Below are 24421 nucleotides of genomic sequence, written 5' to 3' on the forward strand. Positions count from 1 at the left end.
CCCTCAGGATCACCTGGTGCCACAGGAGGGAGGATGGCAAACAAACTAAAATCCATGGTCCCTCAAGCCATTCTTTCCAATTTCCCAGCGTTGCAGGAGTACACTTTTCTAATTCAGTTTCACCCAGACAATTTAAGGAAAAGATAAACAAGGGAAAAAATTCTCTACTTCATCTATAGCACGGCTAAAAGGGAACTGGGATTCTCTATGTCTTACCTTAACTGGCTACACAAAGATGAAGCTGCATTCCAACCTATACCACATGCTCACAGAGCAGCATCTCACTTAAAACACACACACAATCCAAGATCCATCTTTCTCAACTCCATTTATGACTGAGCAAAGATTTTACTAAAATGACAGCTTTTTTCCTACTTCACACATCAACTCCTAACGTCCACACAAACTCTTCCATCTTGTCCCCAAACTGGTATTGGATTCATTTAAATATTTTGTCAAAGATCACACTTTAAGAACTTTATAAGTTCATATAAAAATGTGCACCACATTAACACTGAGATGTGTACAACTAAGACAAAACTGGCCAGCAACAGTGGCCAGTTTAATGACCCCTTTAACGAACTTAACTCAAAATGTTTTCACAGCGGTTTTCCTCCCGTCTTGGGGCGCTAGGAAAATGCTAGCATTACAGATGCCATTTCACGGCTGGGTAAACCGAGGCACTTCATTTCATCAACCTGCCCGGGGTTACAATGGGAGAGCTGGAAATAGAAACCAATTTCTCCCTCTTGACTCTGCGCCCAATCCCTCTCCCACCAGACTCTTCAGCCACTCGGTGGCTAAAAATGGGACCCACTTGAGAATTGCAAGGATAAATAAAAGCTTCTCGTTTTATTTAGTAACGGGGAGGTGGGAGGGGGGAGACTTACCCACTTGATGCACCTGATTGCGTACCGGCCTCTAACAAGCAAGCTTCCCCCAGATGCCAAAGCACCCCGCCCTGTGAGCCGAGACCCGGAGGCAGCCACGGAACCGCGAGCGGGACGCGGGGCGTCTGGGCTGCGCGGGGCTGCGGGCCGGGACACCCTCTGCGCCCCGAGCGGCGCCGCAGCCCGCGGGCTGGGAGGATGCTGCTCCGGCCGCGCACACCTGCTGCAGCCCGCGGCGGAGCCCCCTCCGGCTCGCGCGCTCGGGACGCCCACCCCGCCTCCGGGCGCCGCAGGGAGCCTCGGCCGCGCTAGGCCGGGGGAGGGCAGCAGGGCGCCCCTGCCTCCAGGCTGAGCTCGGCGGCGCGGGGGCGCCGCGGGGCAAGGCGAGCCCGCCCTTCTCCCCGAACCCACTCCAAACAGCGTCACCTGTGCCGGGTCCCGGGGCGACTCGCGCGCGGGCGACGGCTGCGTCGGGCCGGGAGAGGCGGCGGGTGGTTACGGGCGCCTGCTCATCCGGCCCGGCCCAAGGGCTGGCGCCGGCCAGAGCCGCCCCGCGGATGCTCAGCGGGAGCCAGGGGAGCCGCGGGCTCCGAGCCGCTTGGAGGAGCCGTCACGGAGGCTCCAGCTACCGCCGCGCCCGCAGCGCCCGCCGCGCCCGCCGGACTGCGGGCTCGGGTTACCGCAGAGCGGCTCCTTAAAGGGGCCGCGGCCGCTCGGGCTCCGGCGTCGGCTCCCGCTCCGGCTCCCGGCGGCTCAGACCCCCGGCCAAAGTGGGCGGGGCCCAGGGGCCGGCTGTTGGGCCGACTTTCGGGTGCTGGAATTTGGGTCCCGGAAAGGGCTCAAAAACGGGAACACCCGAGGCGGGCTGCGGTGGAATGCTGGAAGAGCACACCTCACCAGGGACAGACCGTGCTGTCCTTCGGCTTTCCAAAGCAAGTAACAAAACTAGCAAGTGGGGAGAAAGGTCTGAGTCCGCTTCCTTAGCGGTCCATACCTGGGCTCGCCACGTAACCAGAATTCTTTTCAGATTATGAGTTTACCTTCTGCCTTATATGTCCCAATTCTGCCTAAATGAAGCGCACGGTTTGATCATCAGAAAGGAGATGAAAGGGCAGTTGCTGAATTTCCCTGCCACGTTTGACTTGAAGAAAGCCAAGTCCCGCCCCGTTCTTGATTGGGGCTACAGGTGCCTTCCAAGCCGGGTAGGAGACGTTAGCAGAAGAGGCAGGTTCTCTCGGAGCGGCGTCCTCCGGAATCCCTGAAAAGCCCCCCAGGAGTGCACCAGCACCCCACCTACACCCGGAGCCCTCCTGCTGTCAGGGTGGGGAAGTAGGATTTGAATTTTTGGTGCTGGCTGAGAATTCCAAGTTGCCCAGTGCATAAAGTTTGCCATTAAATACTAGCTCTTCTGACCTGCTAAATGTAGCCTCAAAAACTTCTGAGTGTTCTGGATCAACAAGATGGCATTGTTTTGAATAAAACAGAATAACGAAGAGGTACATTTAGGCTGTTATAATTTGCAAAAAGCAGCCACAAATCCTTTCTTTTGGAAAGAGGTAAGATCTAAAGTAAGTATTAATTAGTAAACACCACCAGTAATAAGGTAGGGCAGTTACTTGTAAGAAATGTCTATCAATAGAGCTAATAAATTTTACCTACTACATACGTGCACACAAACACACACTTTAACTGAACTTTACTGAGGCTCAATTTCTTCATCTGTAAAATGGGGATAATAATTCACAGTCACCTTTGAAGACCACAGTCTTAGCAAATGGGCCTCAGAAAAGACAAAAACTATGCCAGCCTGCAGGGGCAGAGACCTGCCCACCTTCACCAGGGAGGAAGGTCCTGCAGGCCTCCAAGTGCATGTTCCCTTTTTTCTCCTAAAGACTCCTAAAGGCATATCAGGGCACCAGTGCCCTTTGGCCACAACTCCCATGGTAGTTGCTTCACAATATGGGTAGTCCTCATTAACAGCTTTGGTTTGCCTCATACCTGCCTTATGCACTCACGTAGCTATTTTGTAACGCCCTATGGGCAGAAAGGTTGTATGTGCACATCTGTGGGATCAACTCTGCAAAAGAACAGACTGAATGTGTTATCTTGGGACTCTGCGTCAAGACTACCTCCTCCAGACTCTCCTATGCTTATCTCCAGTGGTTGACGGTTACTTTGTTCTTTCCTGAGAAATGTACCATCATTATCTTTGGTATGCATATTCTCTAACACCCACTGCAGTAGCCAACTGCCAAGTAAATTCACAGAGATCCACCATACTCTAAGCCCCACTATATTCCTTCAAGTAAGGCCTCTACAAATGCATCATGAAAGCTGCAAGATTGTTTTGATATTATATGGAGCATTTAAGTGAATATATCAAGGACAAGGCCTGAGAGATGAAAGGAATTCAGTAAATATTAGTTGAATTTTGAAACTTTTAAACTAACCAAAACTCAATGACCTTAGGAGGTAGAAGAATATATCAACTGCGTATTTTTTCTCAAAATTTTAATTCAGGTTAATTTCTTTAAAAATATCCATTTCATTATTCACATTTAAGTTTTTAATTATTCTTGGGCCAGCCCCGGTGGTCTAGTGGTTAAGTTCGGCCCTCTCTGCTTCAGGGGCACAGTCTGGTTCCCAAACATGGACCTACACCACTCCTCAGCAGCGATGCTTTGGTAGTGGCTCACATACAAAAGAAGAGGAAAATTGGCAACAGATGTTAGCTCAGGGAGAATCTTCCTCAGCAAAAAAAAAAACAAAAACAAAAACAAAAAATTTAATTATTCTTAACATTGTTTACCAATACTCCCTTTCCAAGGACAGTTCTCCCAAATTCTGTATTTACTATCTGAAGTTTTTCTGCATTTAAAATGTGAGGTATCAACACAGAATTACACTTTTCATATTTTTGTTCATTGAAAGAATTCAAAGAAACTCTTCAGAGAAATGAAATTATTCATCCATACTTAAGAGAAAAGATTACAAAAATTCTTTTGAGACAAATTGTCCTGATGAATTTCTGTTTCCAAAACTTCCTAAACTTCTAAATAGAGCCAGTTGTTTGGAAAACTGAGACAAAAAGCTGCTTCTTTCTAAAATGACAAGATAAAGTATTTTGGAAAACTGTCTCAATTCTCCATTCTGCCCCGTTAGTGAAGATATAACCAAAATGACACCAAACATTTTGATCAGAAAGGTTGACTTAGTCAAAAATGAATAACCCTAGACACTGCTTCCTCCTTTATTGGTAGTTTTAGTGTATCAAGAATTTTTTGTAAGGTTTTGGGAGGATTTAAAAGTACTTTCATTTGTTTTTCAGAATTTTTCAAGAAGAAGCTATTTCAGGATGTTAACAATGATTATCTCTGGGTGGAGGAGATTCTATATATTTGTGTTCTTTTTGCTTGTCTTATGTGATTTTTCTCCTATAATACATATATATTACTTTTGTTGGATCTTTATTTTTAATGAAAGTAATACATGTAAGTGAAAATTCAAATGGTTTTTAAAGGCTTATAACAAAAAAATATCCATGAGTGCCATCAGTCCCCTGACCGACTTCTCCCCACCTAGCTTCACCCCAAGTTCCATACAACCATGCTAGATGGTCTTCATTTCCTAGCTGATATGCTTATACCAATGTTTCTGCATTTTCAGTTTTAGACATTATTTGTTGACTTCTTGTCATGGTATTTGAGGATTTAGCTCTTTTACACACACCACCACCACTACTTCGACCTCACCCTTCTTTCTAACACAGCCACATCACAAGTTTCATTCAAATCAACAATTAGGGTTTAGAGGGGCTGGCCCCATGGCCGAGTGGTTAAGTTTGCGCGCTCCCCTATAGGCGGCCCAGAGTTTCGTTGGTTCGAATCCTGGGCACGGACATGGGACTGCTCGTCGGGCCATGCTGAGGCAGCGTCCCACAGGCCACAACTAGAAGGACCCACAACAAAGAATATACAACTATGTACTGGGGAGCTTTGGGGAGAAAAAGGAAACAAAAAATCTTTAAAAAAAAATAAAATAAAAAAATAATTAGGGTTTATATCATCCTGACAATGTAAATATAGTACATTGCTGAATCAAGTAAGGTGCCATGATAATGCTTTTCTAGAAAATCTCCTGTACTCCCTTGAGTTAATAATTGCCTTGCTTTTTCACCTTTTTAAAAATAGATCTAAGATGAATTTTATCCAAATGCTTCAACATATCTGTGAAATGCCCATCAATACTATCTTGCAATGCCCAAACACATGATTTTTAGTTTACTCTCTTATTTTGCTAAAGCACAGACTCTAATAGCTTACTCAGAGAGGGTGCATAGAAGGTAAATTTTTAGAGTGCTTGCATGTGTGAAAACGTCTTTGTTCTATTCTCATTCTTGATTGATAATTTGGATAAGTTGAAATCATTTTCCCTCAGCACTTTAAAAGGATTGTTCCACTGTCTTTTAGTTCCAGTGTTGCCACTGAAATGTCTAATGTCTTTCTAGTTCCCATTCCTCTGTAACTGACCTGTTTTTCTTTCTAGAATCTTCCCATTATCTCTAGTGATGATGAAAGTTCACAATGATGTACCTTCCAATGGATCTGTTTTCATTGATTCTGCTGGAAACTCAGCAATTCTTTCAATGTTATCTGCAAATTTTTTCTTTTATTATTTCTTTGCTAATTTCCTCCCTCCCCTTTTCTCAGTCTCTCTTTATGAATTCTCGTAGTAGGATGTTGAAACTTCTATATTATTCTCTAGACATATTGTCCTTTTATCCTATTGATCATCTCTGCATCTTTCTTTTCTATTGTCTGAGACAGAGGTTCTCAATTGAGTCTCCCCACCCCAGCCATTGGGCAACGTCTGGTGATATTTTTGGTTGTCACCACAGGGAAAGGGAGCATGCAACTGGTATCTAGTGAGTAGAGGCCAGAGATGCTGCTAACCATCTTACAATGCACAGGACAATCTCCCACTGAAAAGAATTTCCAGCCCCAAGTGTCAATCGTGCCAAGACTGTGAAATCTTGGACCAGGAGAATTACTTAACTTTATCTTACAATCTCCACTGAAGTTTCTATTTCAAACATATTTTTCTTTCCCACCGTCTGACTATTTTGTTATAGGAATTCTCCATCAAAAAATAAACTCGTTTCTCTAGAGAAACTTCATACTTCATAGAGGGATCATGTTGGTGGTGGTACGGTAGGGGTGGAACGAGTGAGCACAGGCTGGCTGTATGAGGTGGGGAAGGGACCCAGTGGTCTAGAGGTTTGTAACAAATTTAGGGCAATCTCCCTTCTTCAGGCTTATGCCTCACCCCTGCCTTCCATGGCTTCCTGCAACTGCAAGTGCAAAGTCTCCTCGAAGCATTTCCCTTACTCCCTCTTCCACTTTGCTAACTCAATTATCTCTACCCCATCCAACTTCTGGCTTTCAAAATTTATTGAAATCTCTCATCTGCTGTAGACTTTTCTCCTGTTTTCTTTTCCCTTGTGGCTTATATCTTGTAAACCCCTTTCTACGCTATTATTTTAGCGCAACTTTTCAAAGACTAAGTGACAAAAAACTTTTAAATAACAGAAAGGGATCCAGAACAGGGGAAGGGGAAGAACATGGATCTATTTTTTTTTAATTGCTAACTCATTTTTTAATTATGCCAAAATATTTTCATGAATTTTTTAAAATTTTACAAATTAGTTGAAATTGATGTTACCAATGACTAGTTTATATGTTTATAACTTTTAGATCAGTTTCTTGAATATCCTTCCAAATACTTTTCCATGCCTATTCTCTAGGATTTTTTGAACAACAAAAAGGATTAAAACAGTACATATTATTTTATAATTGCTCAGACTATTCTATTCAATGGATGTATCATAATGTATTTAACCAATCTCTTACTGATGGACATTTATGGACCTTACTGTTGGCCCAAATTTTCAGTTTTCCAGATAGAGCAAAGTAGTAATGTCTGGCTAGAAATTAACTTTAGTATTCAAAGCCAGTCTCAGATTTGATGTAGAAATACTGAAGGATTCCTGCTCAGGTCAAGAGGAGGACAAGTGGGATGCCTACTCTCCCACTGCTAATACAGTGGTGCTGGAAGTATCAGTCAAGGGAACTAGTGAGAGAGAGAAAGTAGAGATGGAACTACGGGAAAAAAAGATTATAAAGTTGTCATTATTTGTAGACTATAAGCTTATATAACTGGAAAACCCAAGAAAATCAATTGAAAAAATATATAAAAATAGAAAATTAAGTGTATATACATATGTGTGTGTACATATACACATATAAATATATGTATACATATTTATAGTATCTATAAAATATAATTTATATATAAAAAATATAATTTATATATTTTCTAGATACTATATATACTATATAAAATATATAGTATATGTACAATATAGTATATAATATATACATGTATTTATATGTATATACACACACATATTTGTACACACACACACATAATGCCCCTTACAAAATAAAGAAAAAATTCCACTAATTGCAGCAAAAATTTAAAAGTGTCTAGAAATAAATTTAACAAGGAATATACAAAACATATATGAGGAAAACTTTAAAACATTCCTACACGACTCAAAAGTAGACATGAACAAATGAAAAGACAGACCATGTTCCTAGATAGGAAAAGTCAACGTACGTCAATTCTCCCTAAATTTTAATTTTTAAATTTACTGCCATCTCAATGAAAATACCAAGAGGATATTTTCTGGAATAGGACAAGCTGATTCTAAAGTTCATATAGGAAAAAAAGAATAATCAGAAAAACTCTTTGATAAAGGAAGAATAGTTTTCTGTATATTAAAAAATACTACAGAATGTCAATAATGAAACTCTTTGGGATTTACAAAGGAATAGACTAATGGAATTGAATAGAAAGTCCAGAAATAGACCCAAATAAGTAGAGTCTCAAATCAGTGGGATAAGATGGACTTTTTAATAAGTGGATAACATCTGGAAAAAATAAAGTTCAATCTATATCTCATATTGTATATGAGGATAAATCCCCAATGGATCACATATTTAAATGAAAAATATGAACAGACAAATGTGCTACAAGAAAATATGGGTAAACTCTCTTCTTACGTTGGAATGGGAAGGCCTTTCTAACTATGACTCAAAATCTAGAAGCCATAAAATATTAATAAATCTAACTAATTAAAAATAAAAAAACTACTACAAGGCAAAAAATAACAATAACATAAGCAAAGTTGAAACACAAGTTACAAACTGGGAAAAAAACATATCTGGCATTCAAATCACAGGTAATGGGCTAAACTCCTTAATAAATAAGAAGCTTCTAGAAATCAAGAAGAAAAAGACCAGCCACTCAAGAGAAAAATAGAAGACATTAACAGACAAGTCACAGAAAAAGAAATATAAAAATGACCTTCACACATGATAAATGGCCCTCAAAAGATATGCAAATTAAAACTAACCAACCTCATCCCATAAACAGATTGCTATTCTACTTTCCCACTACTCTCTGACTTTGGAGCATTCACCTCTCACTACATTTCTTCATATTGGCTCTACCATCATCATTTTGAGAACGACTGGGAAATTTATGAAGCTATGTCTTTTTTTTCTTAATCTAGATCCCAAACACCTTGTTAACAAAGCAGATAGACCTTAACTGTACAACATTTAGAGTATCGTTGTTTATCAACATACTAAAATTCATGCTCACTGCTTTGAAACATGAAGAATCCATACATCAATATGATAAAAATCAGAACAAACATGTTCTCTATCATATTCCTATAAATAAGTGTTTTTTAAAAAATAAAGTTGAGGGGCCAGCCTGGTGGCATAGCGGTTAAGTGCGCACATTCCGCTTTGGCAGCCAGGGATTGGAGGTTTTGGATCCCGGGTGTGGACATGGCACCGCTTGTTGAGCCATGCTGTGGTAGGCATCCCACATATAAACTAGAGGAAGATGGGCATGGATGTTAGCTCAGGGCCAGTCTTCCTAAGCAAAAAGAGGAGGATCGGCAGCAGATGTTAGCTCAGGGCTAATCTTCCTCAAAAGATAAATAAATAAATAAAGTTGATAGTTGAATTATTCATAAGTAGTTTTCATAGACCTTATAGCTAAATACAATTTTAGAATTTAGAAATATTCCTTAGTGTAAACGTCTCCTGCCCCACCCACATCCTTTGCCAAATATATTCAATTCCAAAAGGATCAAATTTTTGTAGTGATATAAATCAACTACTTCACTGGTCATATGTTCACATTTACTGGTCATATGAACAATCCTAAAAATAACTAAAAACAAAAAACAAGAGCAATTTTCATTGCAGTATTTTTTTTTAATATACAAGCATATTATCTCCCTTATATGTCCCAATCAAACTGATCTTCTAATGTCATTACAACTATTGTTTATGCAATGGTATTACTATAATCAACCCATCCCCTACATTTAAATCATGTCTATCACTAACTGATGTTCCTGTTTTAGAGACTCTATATGAGAAGCTGGAAGCATCAAGAATGACAGTTAAAATTATTATTGATATAGAAAATGTATATGCTGCAACAGAATCAAGAGCCCAGAAATAAACTCACACATCTGTGAACAGCTAATTTTTGACAAAAAAAGCCAAGAACGTATAATGGAGAAAGGAAAATCTCTTCAATAAATAGTGTTGGGAAAACTGGACAGCCACATGCAAAAAAATGAAAGTAGACCATTATCTTACACCATACACAAAATGAATTAAAGACCTGAAACCATAAGACTCCTAGAAGGAGCCTAGGCAGTATGCTCTTTGACATCAGCCTTAGCAGTATCTTTTTGAGATCATGCCTCTCCTGGTAAGGGAGAAAAAAAAGAAAAAAATAAACAAATGGGACTACATCGAACTAAAAAGCTTCTGCACAGCAAAGGAAACCACCAAAAAAATGAAAAGACAACCTAATAATTGGGAGACGATATTTGCAAATCACATATCTGATAAGGGGTTAATATCCAAAATATATAAAGACCTCATACAACTCAACAACTAAAAAACAAACAACCCAATTAAAAAATGGACAGAGAATCTGAACATTTTTCCAAAGAAGATATATAGATGGCCAAAAGGAACATGAAAAGATGTTCAACATCACTAATTATTAGGGAAATGCAAATCAAACTTACAATGAGATATCACCTCCCACCCATCAGAATGGCTATTATTAAAAAGACAAGAAATAACGTGTTGGAGAAGATGTAGAGAAAAGAGAACCCTCGCACGCTGCTGGTGGGAGTGTAAACTGGTGCAGCCACTATGGAAAACAGTATGGAGATTCCTCAAAATATTAAGAATAGAACTACCATATGATCCAGCTATTCCATTGCTGGGTATTTATCCAAAGAACATGAAGACACTAATTCAAAAAGATATACAACATGGATGGATCTCTAGCGCTCTACACTAAGCCAAATAAGCCAAATACCCTATGATTTCACTCACATGTGGAAGACAAAAAAACAACACCAAAGAGGCCAACCCTGTGGCATAGTGGTTGAGTTCAGCATGCTCTTCTTCAGGGCCCGGGTTTGAAGGTTCAGATCGCAGGCATACTGTACACCACTCATCAGTCACGCTGTGGTGTGACCCACATACAAAGTAGAGGAAGACTGGCACAGATGTTTGCTCAAGGCGAATCTTCCTCAAACAAAGAAAAAAAGAGGAAGATTGACAAAGGATGTTAGCTCAGAGCAAATCATCCTCAGGGAAAAAAAAAATAAAAAACAAAAACAGAACCCAAGGGGAAGTGGGGAGGGGAGAGGGTTAAATGGGTGAAAGGGCACATTTCTACACTGACAGATGGCAACTAGACTTTGGGCGGTGAACACAATGTAGTTTACACATAAATCAAAGTATTATGATGTACACCTGAAATTTATGTAATGTTATAAACCAATGTTACTTCAATAAAAAATTACTTAAATTAAAAAGAGAGTGACAGTTAAAATTATTATTTATATGGAAAATGTATGTGCTGCATTCAGATCTCCCACTTAATCTTGAGGCCTGTGTTCTTTGCATTTTAGTAAAAACGAAACATTTTTGCCCTTGAGCAAGAAATAGTTTTGAAAAATTACCCATTGCTAGCTCTTTGCAAAATACTTTTATTATAGTTTGCAATATACTATGAAATTTTTTATTTTAAAAAGAAGAGAATCTAGTTCCAAGAAAAAAGAAATCATCTTGTGGGAATTTATTTTCCACAAGGAAAGGTAGGGTTCAGGTTACAGATTTTAAAATTCCCCATAGTAGAAAATACAAGGTAAAAAATAATTTTCAAAAGACTGTTACAATTATATGTCTTCAAACTTTGTCAAACATATTTTGTAATAAAACATGGAGTATCCCAAAATGCTAACCTAATGTTTAACAGCTAAAAAGTAGGGAGAAATGGATTGTAGGATAAGGAAAATTTTCACTATTAATACTGTTTATGCACAACATATTAGAAACTATAATATCAATAATGAAAAGATCTGGGGCCGGCTCCATGGCCGAGTGGTTAAGTTCGCACGCTCCACTGCGGCGGCCCAGGGTTCGGATCCTGGGCGCAGACATGACACCGCTTGTCAGGCCATGTTGAGGCGGCGTCCCACATCCCACAACTAGAAGGACATGCAACTAAGATATACAACTGTGTACAGGGGAGCGGTTTGGGGAGATAAAGCGAAAAAAAAAAAAAAAGATTGGCAACAGTTGTTAGCCCAGGTACCAATCCTTAAAAAAAACAAAAAAAAGGAAGATTGGCAACAGTTGTTAGCCCAGGTGCTAATCTTTAAAAAACAAATAAATAAATAATGAAAAGACCATCAGAACAAGGAAATTTAACTTAACCTATGATTTCTTCCTACAATCAAATATAAATGAAGCATTTCACAAAAATCATATATATACCAAATTAAAACGAAATGTCAGAATTTTTTTTAGCTTAGACATTATTTGTTTTGATGTAGATATGAAATTCAATTTTCCTCTGAACATTTATAGATAGAAGTTGAGGTCTTCAGACTTTGGACTTTTGGCCATAACCAGTTTGCAGATGCAATCTTATCTGCAATGGTTCTCCATCTCTCTGCATGGCTACATTATCCACCACCAACTGGGGGTCACCTTTGACTCCTTTCTTGCCCCCAGAAAAGCATTCAGTGTCTGCCTTAGAGGAATCGCCTCCAAATTAGTCTCCTTGGCTCCAGTCTTGTTCCTACACCTTCTAATTTATCTCCATTGCTATCATCAGTAAGAAAACAATAAATCTTTTCCGAATTTAGAAATAGATGAAATCATATATTCACCAACGTCCGGCTGAGTTCTGGACAAGTGCCTGACTATCAAAGGCCACCACCAATAGAAGAGGGAACATTATAACACATCAGAGTCCAAAGCACAATTGAGTCTCACGACTGTGTTGCGAGAGGTGGATCACTGAACACACCTGGATTTTAAACTGCTTGAAGACAAAGTTTCTGTCTTGTACACCTTTGCACCTTACACTGCACGCTGCAAGATGGGTGTTGTGTGTGGGTTCTCCCCACAACAATTTTCCCTACTTTCCTCAGCTTGTCAAGGAACTCATTTAGGAGTTCAAAGTTCTATGGCTAGTGGAGAGTCCTAACTGATAATCTACATTCTCGCGAGGAAAAGCACAAAAGAATGACGTGCTTCCCCTCATTTTTTGTCCTGAGCCATTACCTAAAGGTAATGAAAGAGACTCAAGTGATTTTAAAAAACTGCTTTGCCTTCTCTTTTAGAAAGGAACTGCCCTCTGGTTTGCACAGTAAGTCCTGTACCAGGTGACACTTTAAAAACTACCAGGACTTGGCTTGTTACACAGTTTTATCCACACAGTATTCTACTAGAAAGGGAAAGTGGCCTCCCTAAGGCATCAATGCAGAGGTGAAAGAAACTCATTTCAATTCACTTTTCTTAATCCAAATTATCAATTCTTTCAACAAAGAACGCTCATTGTAAGAACATCAAAGGAAACTTCAACAACTGTGTAAATTCTGATTGCTAGCTATACAAAAAACGACTTGGAAAAGAAGTAAATATAATCAACAGCTAAGAATACCAACTGCCTAGATTCAACATTTGTTATATTGATTTGGAAGGGGGAGGGACAAACAAATAGAGCTAAAGTTCAAAACCACAGGTCCCCTGAATAACTCAGGGGTTTTTTATAGATCTGCCCTTCTTTGGTCTGTAATGACCATTATGACAATAAAAACTAAGCATTCTTTGAATTTGGAAATCAACATAAAAATACAAAGAGTTAACTCACTGACATCCCTGTTAGCACTTGATCACCCTGAACTGGGAATTCAGCCCTTGCACTGGTGCCCACAGAAAATCAGCTCGAAGAATTCCATTTTTTTCCCTCAACTTTACAGCAGATTAAGGGTTTCCTGAGAAGCTGAATGGTCTCCCATCAGCTCTATATTCTTCTCCCTTTTCCTCCCGACATGGGAATTGAATGAGCATCTTCTGTTACTTAAACTCCTTGGAGTTTCCCTGCTTGCCTAAAGTTCTTCCAAACAAATACAGCACCACCCCTGAAATAAGTCCTGGGAAAAACATTCTTCAATTTGAGCCACCTACTTCACTCTCATTTCTTAATCAGCTCTGGCATTCTCCTAGTCGTTGACCTTGTCATCTCCAAGTTGTGATGATTCCTTGCACCTCATAACATGTGGGCTTTTTTGCTTTAATTCTGAGCTCTACGTTTTGCAATTAACCTTTTGCTCAGTTCACATCTACCCATTCAGGTAATGGCCTCATCCCATTTGTGCAAGATCTCAGCTTTGGCTTAACTCTGTCCTCCCTGTTCCCTCAATCCAATGAACTGTATCTGACATCAACTCCACTTACACAACAGCTGTCTAAAATTCTCTTTCTTGAGCTTCAGATCTACATTCCCAACATCCTACTATATGTTGCCAGATTCTCTAAATGCAATAAAATAGAAGACGTTATCCCCGTCCTCCCATACTCTTCTTCCTCACTTTTCTCAATTTATGGAGTCATCATGCCTCTAATCACCCAACCCAGAAACCTCAGTTTTCCCAGACTCCTTTCTCTTGCTTAGCCCTCTGTGTCCACATAGACACCATTCTGTCAATTCTACTCCCTAAAGATCTTTCATATATTTACCTCCTCTACCCTTCCTCTTTCACTCACTGAGTTTAGGCCCGTATGCCTTCTTTAACCTCTGATGTCTCTCTGGCATATTCCCTCTTCGAGCCTTTATACACAATGTGCCAGCATAATAATTTCCTTCCCATCTTCTCCCAGTGCTTAGTACCCCATGTGTCACACACAACAGACCCTCAATAAATAGTCATTAATGAAGGGCCGGCCCCATGGCCGAGTGGTTAAGTTCATGCACTCTGCTTCGTGAGCCCAGGGTTTCGCGGATTCAGATCCTAGGCACAGACCTAGCACAGCTAATCAAGCCATGCTGAGGCAGCGTCCCACATAGCAGAGCCAGAAGGGCCTACAACTAGAATATACAACTATGTATTAGGGGTCTTTGGGGAGAAGAAGAAAAAAAAGAGAGAACATTTGCAAGAGATGTTAGCTCAGGTGCCAATCTTAAAAATATATATATTTATTAATTATAGAAGAGACTTCAAATCCTTGTGATCTCACATCTTCCCTTTCCTTGTCATTCATAGATTGCCTCTCTCTCTCTCTCCAACCTCATGCTTCTTCAGGATTCTTCTAACTTGCTGTTGATTATCTTCTTATCCTTTCACCTCCAGTCAAAGCTTTCTATTACTCTTTATTGCCAGTTACATAAATGCAGAGCCTTAAAGTCCTCCATTCTCACTCAGACCTACCTTTCCAGTCTTATGGTTCATACTCGCCCTCTCACATTCTTTATTCAGTCTAGCCAAATCCAACCACAAGTCATTACCCCCAAAAAATGCTGTGCATTTTCTTGCCTCCTTGCCTTTGCTCATGCTGCTTCCAAAACAGAGAATCTCTTCTCTGCACATCTTTCCCTATCAAAACCTTCCTAGTTTTAAGGCCCAGATCAAATGCCACTTTCTTCATAAAACTTACAGATTCCTCCAGACAGAATTCCTCTCTTCCTCTTATCTCCTTCTTCGAAACTTAGTTTATAACTTGCTTCGTACAAGTATTTTGTTTCTCCTACTAAAAAAGCAGTATCATAGAGTTGTTCAAAGCAGTGTTTTTCAGACCATCTGCCACAGAATAACCAGAATCTTGTGAAAAACAAAACAAAAACAAAAACCCTACTGAATCAGTCTCTGGAGGTAGAACTAAGAACTCAACTATTTAAGAGCAAGCTCCCCAGTAAAGCACACAGTGAAGTCACAGACCGGCGAGTTGCAGAAATGGACCTTGAAGTCAGTCAGACTGGGAGTTGCATTCCAGTGATATGTCTGTTAAAGATATCTTCAGAAAAAGCTAAAATCATGACTCTGATACAAATAGAAAAGAAAAAAAATTTAAAGATTTTATTTAACTCCTTCAATGAGGGAACCAGAATTTTTCAGAATCTGAAAAAGACCTCTATACAGAGTTGTAAAATGGCTCAAAGATGATAACAGGCTACAGTTAGGTAATCCAGAAGGATGGCACTAGCTCAAAGATAATAAAGGCATGAGTCAGATGACTTGGAAGGTGTGCTATAGGCCATGCAGTTTTCTACTGAAACATGAAATTTATTTCTACACCTCTTACTAGCTGTGTGCCTTTGAGTATGTTGCTTAACTTCTCTGAGCCTCAGTTACTTTATCTGTAAAATGGTAATAAGATTTCCTAGTTTTAAAAAGTTTTAATGGGGATAGTAGATAGTACTTACCCAATAGAGCTATTGTGGGAATTAAATGAGTTGAGTGCCAAGTATTGAGCCCATGATACTTGACAAACATTACACAGTAGTAACAGTACTAATGGTAGTATTACTACCAACCATAAGTTCCTTGAGACTCATTCTTGTTTACTAATGAATATATTCATTCAATCGATCAACCAATATGTGTAAAATACTGTTTTTGCTGGGTTTGGGTGGATAATAAAATAGTTCCTGTCCTCAAAGAGTCCAGACTAGCAGAGGAGATGAGAACTTAAGCAAATAATTACATGAGCTATAATAAGTGAAAGCAGAGGTATGTGAGCACCATTGGCAAAATGGCTAACCATGGGCAGAATGTACAGAATGCTTACAGAAAAGCACCATAAAGGTGAATTTGAGCTGAATCTTGAAAGGTGAGCAAGAAATCAGTAATGAAGCACAGTGTGCTAACAATTATTGTGCCAGATCATTACATATGTTAATTTTAATTTGCACAAGAGCCTTATAATAATAGCCACTCTGAGTACTCACTATGTATCAAGCACTGTTTTAGATAACCATCATTATCCTATGTTATGAAGAAAAAATTCCTGAGGCTTAGAGAAATCAAGCAACTTTCTTAAGACGATATAGCCAGTGAGTGGCAAAGCCACAATTCATCCCAGATAACCTCTTTCCAAAGTGTAGGAAATATCATCTCAAATTACTAATAAGAGAATCAAAATCCAGAGAGATTGTTAGAAATCAGGTCCCTGGTTTTGAAGCCCAGGCAGATGCAGATGATCATGTCAGAAAGAAGGAGAGCACGCAAACCCCTGGAAGCATGGAGGAGTTTGGCACATCCCCAGGAATCAGCAATGTTTGGAACTCAATATGCATTTACAGAAACAGCAATGGGAGATGAGGCCACTAAAGTAGGCAGAGATTGTGAAAAATAAATCATGCTGCACTAAATATTGCAGATTCTGCTCAGGAGGAGATGAGAAAATAATGAAGGATTTTAAGCAAGGGAATGAAGAGATGAAAGGTTTCAAAATTGGAGGCAGGGCAACCAGTTATGAGGCAGCAAAGGCTAGTATTATTGAGATCAAGAGTTTTGAAGTCAGACAACTTGCCACTTATCATGACCTAAGGAAAGAGAACCTCTCTGAGCCAGAGTCTCCTCATCTGTAAAACAAATATAATAATAGGGTCATTATGAGGCTAAATGAAAGAACATAGGTAAGCACCTGCTACTCTACTTCAGATCTAATAGGCATTCCATAAATGATGGCGGTAGTATTAACAGTTGTTTATTGCTATTTTTGTTATGATACAAACACACTGAGACCTAGTTTAGGTCTTTTTGAAGGAAGAACATGTTAGTTAATACCCTTACTGATGCTCTTTTACCTAGGTCATTTAGAAATAAAACCAATGCTGCTTGATTTGTTCAGACTTGGTAGATTGATCTGTATCAAAACAGCAAAGTCCCAGGAGCACAAAGAGAACCAGATTTCAGGAATGGCATGAGGTTAAGGGTTCAGTTTATCAAACATTTCTGTGTCTCTACTCTGTATCTAACACCGTATTAAGTGGTACATGTATAAAAGTAGATAAGACACAACCTCCTTTCACAAGGGGTCAAGAGTCTACAATATAGTTCTTTCAGTTGATTTCCTTTATTCTAGATGCCTGGCCTCCTCTCTTACTTACAACCTCACACTCACCTCTTGGGTCTGATATTTATATTACTCTTGCGGACGTGATCTTGGATTCCCTACTTCATTACCTACCCCTCCTTTGGACTACCTCCTTTCCTGGCTACTCCAGCTGAATGAGTCAGATCAAAGCCTATCCTCAGTACCCTACCCTGGTTCCCAGGCATCTTGCTACTATATTGAAGTTAAACCAATTCTCTCAAAAGCTGGTACTAGAATTCTTTCCGGAGGAAAACACCTTGATAAGTCATTATGCGTAGCAAGAGACAGGATAATAAAAAAGAGACTGTTCTACATTAGAAATTCCCTTAGGGGTATGGAAGGAGTTGGGGAGAAAAGAAAAGCAAGAGAAAGAAAAGAGACAGAAGGCAGAACAACTTCATAGGATACCTAAAATACTTTTTTAAATGTAAAATACTCTAAGTTATTTGCATTTCTTCAACTCCCTTCATGTCTTCCAAATCTTCAGTAACCCTTCCACTGCCCCTAAATGCCCTCCACACACACACACACGAACACATAGTGTTAGTGAGAGTGGTGGTGGAATAAGTGAAGAAATCATGGGGTCAAGTGCCACTGCTAGATCAAAAAGGAGCCCAATGGAAATATCACACCCAGAACGATGAGATAGTCCATAAGCTGAACCCATCAGTAGGAGTAAGGCCAGAGGTAATACAAAAATCATAGATGTCTGGAAAATTGGCAGAACACTTTGGGAAGTGCTGTATTTTATTTAAAAGTTGTGTAACAGGGAGTTAAATCAATATTACCTCGCTAAAAAAACAAACAAAACATTATCTCAATTGATATCTGGGTCATGATTTCTTCTGAGTCATTGATGATTTAGCACAAACTCCATAGGTCTACCTTTCCAGTATTCCTACTGTCTTCCCCAAAGCTGGCCACCATTGTCTTACCCAGGGTACTACAAGAGTCTCCCTGGGATCAGCAAACATTTTCTAAAAGGGCCAGATTGTAAATATTTCAGGCTTCATGGGCCAAATGATCAGTTACTCAACTCTGTACTTAGGGCCTGGAAGCAGCTATAGACAGTATATAAATGAATGGGCATGGTTGTGTTCCAATAAAACTTTATTTGCAAAATCAAGTGGTAGGCTTTCTGTCCTGCTCCTTCTATTCTCCACATTATAATCAGGATACTCTTTCTAAATGTACTTCTGCTGTACCTCTGCTTAACCACTTGAATGGCTTCCCAATGCCTTTGGATAAAGTCCGAATTCTTTAACAGAGTGAACAGATTTCATCCCATTAGCCTCCTCTCTAGCCATTTCTGGCTTCCAACTCAATTCTTCCGTACTATTCCCCAAGTTCCTAGTTCCCTCTTCTTTCCATGCCTTTGCATACGCTGTTCTTTTGGCTTGGAATATCCCCCTCCCCATTCTCCCCCCCCCCAACACTCACCACCATCTCTCCCCTCACCCCCCAGCTTAGTTGATGCCTACTCATCTATATTTCAAGTTTCACATTAATGTAACTTCCTCCAGGAAGCTTTCTCTGATCCCTAAATTTTCACAAAGTATTGAGATTGCTGGCTTAATTGACTCTCTTATTTGTCTGAAGCTCTGTGAGGACAGGAAATTGGTCTGTAAGTAATCCATTGTATTCTAAGGTACTCAATAAATAATTGGTGAATATGAGGAAGGAAAAGACAAGAACCAACCTAAAAATGGTGGGGGCCCTCAAAAGCTAATTGGTGGAGAATAAGCTGAGATTTGTCTGAACTGTTCCCTCTAATCCAAAATCTGCTCCAAGAGCATTTCTGCTTTGCTGCTGTAGCTTGCAGAGAGTTTAGGAAACATACATCTTCTAGACTTTCTGATGCAGGAACCAAGTCCTGGATGGTTTCCCTTTTGCCTAGATTTCCAAACAATCTGTTCACCCTCTCTCTAGTTCCTGATCTCTCACCACATCTCCTGTTACAGTCTTGTATACAGTGTACTTTACATTTGGTAATTCTCCTCCTAAGGTGATCGTGGCTTGCCTTTCTGACCAATATTCACATTTCATATATCATGTAGTGGGCATATTCTATATGCCAGGCTTACAGGATTTATTCTATAAGCCCGGCCTATAGGACTCAATCATTTAGTCCTCATTCAAGCCTCAAAATAACATTATGAGAGATTTCCTTTTATTATTCCCACTTTACAGCTGACAAAATTAAGACCTAAGGAAGTTACATAATTTGTCAAAGAAACAGAACAAATTGCAGAGCTGAGACGTGAGGAAAGAAAGCCTGACTCCAGGGCTTACGTTTCTAACCTCATACTACTTCACAGTTTCTCGAGGACCATGTCTGTTTTGTCCCTCACTGAATGCTGTTCCTGTACAACCCCAGAAGTCGCCTGCAGTACTTCTGCAAGTTTCATCCCGAATCTCACGGATAGTATGAGAGGGAAGTAGAAAGCATAAAGCATTCCTCAGCCCTCATAGGAGGATGTGAAAAGTATGGGTGAGGTTGAATGATTCAGACGTTAATCATCCAGATAGGAGACCATAACTAAGGATATCTTAGCTACTTATTGCTGCGTAAGGAAATATCTCAAAACTACATGCTTAACAATCATTTATGAACTAACAATTCTGTGGCTCAGAAGTTTGGTCTGGGAAGTTCTTCTACTGGTTTTGCCTGGGCTCACTCATGTGGTGACAGTCGGCTGTGGCAGCCTGGCAGGGGCTTGATGGTCCAAGATGGTTTCTCTGGCAGTCAAGGTAAGCTTCACGGCATGGGCAAGTGACTTGTGCTTGGTTTATTGTTCTACTATTGCTGTCTCAAAATTCTTAATAATTATGGAACAAGGGGCCCTACTGGGCCTTGGAAATTATGTTGACAGTTATGCTGGCAGCTGGTGCTAGATGTCAGCTAGACATCTTTCTCCACCTACCCACTCATCCTCAAAGAGGCTAGCTCAGGTTTCCTCACATGATGACAAGCTTTCCAAGAGAGTGAAGGCAAAGCCCACAGGGCTAAAGTTCATAATTACCACATCATCACTTCTGCTGCATTTTATTGATCACAGCAAGTCAGAAGGCAAGCCCAGATACAAGGAGGTGGCCATCTAGAGTCCACTCCTTGATAAGAAGAACAGAAAAGTCACAATGCAAAGCAGCATTTAAAGAGGGAGGGGTTGAGTTTGTGACCACTTGTTGCAATCTGTTACAGAGAAGGTACATGTTTAACGAGAAATGAAATAATTTCAGTCTTGGACATGTTTTAATTAAGGTTTCTTCTGAGGTAAACCCATGCAAAGGAATCCAATATAGGTATACCTATATTTGGATAATATAGGTCTAAAACATAAAACAGAGGTCTAAAACATAAAAGAGTTGGTTCTTTCCAAATGCTTCCCCTAAAGTTCACCCATAGAATGAACATGGTCAGCCTTACAAGTTGAGCAAAGGTGAAATTTTTACCAAACATTTGCAATGGCACTACAAGCATCACCAGTTTTCCAGCCCGCAAGTCTTCAGTGCCATTTGCCTGACTTCCTAGGTAATGGTATATGTTTCAAGATCTTGTTAGAAGTGCCCCTTCCCAGGTATCAGTTTTTTCACTAGTTGGAGTAAACACTAAATTGCTATAATAAAGAGATCCCAGAAATCAGTGACATGAAGAAAATGGAAGTTTCTTTCCCTCTCACATAACGATTGGGATTAGACTGAGGGGACACTCAGTTCTATGAGGTCATTCAGGACCCAGACTCCTCCTGCCTTGTTGTTCCACACTCTCCTAGGATGTCTTCCTCATCTTAATAGTTGCAGCTGGCCATAGACATGTCCATAAAGAAGACAGAAAGCAGTCCAAGGCAAGCCATCTTCTTTTAAAAGGGTAAGGCAAAAGTTGTACTCATCACTTCTGCTTATATTCCATTGGCAAGAACTTACCCACATATCATACCTGGCTGCAAAAAAGGATAAGAAATGTAGTTTCCAGCGGAGTGAATGTAGGACCAGAAAGAATAGAATGGATTTTATGGTGACAAACATTAGTCTGCCATGAAAAGTAAAAAAGAAAAGGAAGCCAGGGTTAAGAACCCTTAGAAATACAAAGACCAAAAGGGGATAAATAAGGATTTTGTTTCTTAGAGAGAAAGAGAATGACAGCCTGAAAAAAAAAAAAAAGCAAAATCTAGCTGATGGGTACCCAAGTTTCCATTTTATTATTTCCAGTACTTTCCTGAATATATTTTATAAATAAAAGTGTTTTTTTAAAAAACTTTAAGGGAATTAGATAGAGAAAGAAAGACCCAAGAAGAATATCAAGACAGAACAATAGTGATATGAGGAGAATCAGAAGAAAATGGAGCAATGAAAATCAATGAGAGAAAAAAATTTTAATTGCCTGAGAGAAGATAAGAAAGATCAGAAAAAGAAATTCTCCTTGGCCTGGAAAATCTAGAAGTTACTGTTAAATAGTTATGGCAGAAGCTAGATTTCAGTGAATTAAAAAGTGGAAATGAACAAAGAAAAATGAGACAGCAAGCATGGACTAGTCTTTTTTAAGAACACTGACTTTTTAAGAAAGAAGAGATAAGATTGTAACTAGTTACGACTAGTTCCACTTGCATGCGGACTGAGAACCAGCACCCAAGGGCTGAGTTGGGCTATTGGGTCCTAGAACGTAGGGTAATTCACAGTTCTCGCTGTGCAGCATGAGTATAATGTGCGTCTTGACTAGCTAGAAGAACAGAGAACTCTGCATCTTAGGCTGGGAAAGTTTTCCCAAAGTTCAGAACTACGCTTGGATGTGGTGGTTGAATCCTATAGTAACAGGGTCCTGGGGCCTCCAGAGACATTCTCTCTATTCCCACTCCCACAGTCAGTACCTGCCACTTCTGCCTGAGATAGATAGCTTGTTCCCTGGAGCGTCAGGGGACCCAAGCTGGGTGTGAAAATGAAGAAGCACCCAAAGCACCTCAGTCACAGCTGGAATTTGGGCCAACCCTCCCCCTTTAGAATATCAACTGGGGGGGGGCAATAAATCAATAAATCTGGATGGAGAAGAGGGATGCGAATCAGCAATAGTAAAACATAAAGTTTAGGCACTTTTGTTTGCCAGACTAAACTGGAAATATGACCCCCTTCCGTCCCAACCCCCCCAAAAGAAGAATCAATACAGAATCAATAAATTCTAATTAATTAAGGTTCGTGCTGTTTCTTCAAAGTGGCAGAGAAAGCAGCAATCTCCTTTAAGAAAAGAAATGATTTTACAGAGAAAGAATTAGACTGTGCTGTCTCTGAGGAAAACGAACACTTCTTATCGCAGTGTGTGCTTATGTTCTAGGTGACATAGGGATCATTTGGTAGGAAGACAGACTAACAGGAGATTTGCCTTCAACCTTACTCATGAGACTTGAGCCCATTACCCTCCGGAGCCCCAAAGGACTGAGTCCAAAAAAAATAAAAAAGAAAATTCTCATTTAGATGAAGTCTGAGGCACTGTGATCAAGGAAAACAAAAAAATAATGAAAGGATGAAAAACCTCCTTTGGTGGGAAGTGGTTAATATATCTGAAGGATGAGACAAGGCCACCAGGCTGTGAAGTTTGGAAGAAAAAAATACAAGAGGATGGGGAGGAGGCATCAGAAGAATGAAGAGGAAGTTCTCCTTATGAGGCCTAAATCTGAAAGGTCCCTCTCTTGGATGGTTTTTCAGGCCCTTTCAGAAAGGTTATTGGAGAGCCATACAGTGGTGGCTGACAGGGAGGGTTGGCTGAGATAGGGTAAACCTCACATGCCTCACTTATTTGCAAGCTTTATCAGAGAAAAGATCTATTTGTAGGAGCAAGTTGGGTCAGCACTAATGTAACCAAGCTCTCAGACACTCAGATGAGCTTTAGGTCAGTATATTACAGAGGTATCCAGCATGCATAGGACAGTGTCAGTCTAGGGCAAGGCCTGTATCAGTCGATACCTGACTTCTGTAGTGTTGGAAGGGCCATGCTTCTTCCACATGCTTGGGGTCCACCAAGAACATGCTGCCTGGCTACATGTTCAGGAGGACCACCTCTCGACATCTAAAATAAAACTTTGCTCTGTGCTCACCAGAAGGCTTCGGTTTCATGAAATAGCCCTATTGCATTAAAATAGACTGGGAGTGGAAAAACACTCTGGCAAAGGGATAAAAGGTGTGGTTAAAGACTGGAGTGCCATTTTAATGTGGTTGGGCTGTGCTGGCTTGTAGTTTAAAGGAGTTACACTGAGCCAGGCTGATTGAAGGAGGGTTTTATTGATTTTGCTTTTATTTTTTAATGGGAGAGACTTGAGCTTTATCTAGGCTAAGGGTAAAGACACAATGAGAGTCAGTGGTTAAAGACTCAGGAAAGAGAGGGCATAATTGATGGAGGAAACCGACCATAAGAGGTTTGGTTTAGTTTACAGCCTCTTTTCAGAAAGGGAAATTTAGAGATTCTTTTAAATTTCTAAATTAAGACACACTTATTTCACAGTTCCCTAGGTAAATATTAAGTAAGTATTACAAAATGTTAAGACTTTCTCAGAGTAATTTAAATTACCTTTCAACTCACTCCAAAAACAAATATAACGAACAAAGATTCCACTGGAGTATTGGTGTGGAGAAGGGAATCTTAAGTTTGGAAAAAGGCGTAAGTCATCTGAGATTCCTATCAAAAATGTTTATCAGTAGCAGCTGGCCCAGTGGCATAGTAGCTAGGTTTGTGCACTCTGCTTCAGCAGCCCAGGGTTCACAGGTTCGGATCCCAAGCACAGACCTAGCACGCTCATCAGGCCATGCTGTGGCAGCATCCCACAAAATCAAGGATGATTGGCACAGATGTTAGCTCAGTGACAATCTTCCTCAAGCAAAAAGAGGAAGACTGGCAACAGATGTTAGTTCAGGGCCAATCTTCCTCAAAAAAAAAAAGTTTATCGGTAAATTAATAAGCCTGTTTGAGAAGGGATTCACAAT

The 24421-nt window shown here is 40.1% G+C and overlaps 1 protein-coding gene across 11 annotated transcripts in view; it reads right to left on the minus strand.

Annotated features, from left to right (window-relative positions):
- The window catches only part of TLCD4 (TLC domain containing 4), a 101969-nt gene that overhangs the window by 68127 nt on the left and 9421 nt on the right, over window positions 1-24421 (minus strand). The window contains exon 1 of one of the 11 annotated variants that reach the window (XM_023641587.2): window positions 15014-15290. The exons of 6 other annotated variants lie outside the window; for them this stretch is intronic. The gene's annotated coding sequence lies outside the window, so the exon portion shown is untranslated. Of the gene's footprint in view, window positions 1-890; window positions 2209-15013; window positions 15291-24421 lie in introns of those variants that run through there. 4 more of the 11 variants (XM_014740166.3, XM_014740165.3, XM_023641584.2 and 1 more) reach the window with 4 other exon arrangements.

This window comes from Equus caballus, chromosome 5, assembly GCF_041296265.1.
Source record: "Equus caballus isolate H_3958 breed thoroughbred chromosome 5, TB-T2T, whole genome shotgun sequence".
NCBI classification, from domain to species: domain Eukaryota; kingdom Metazoa; phylum Chordata; class Mammalia; order Perissodactyla; family Equidae; genus Equus; species Equus caballus.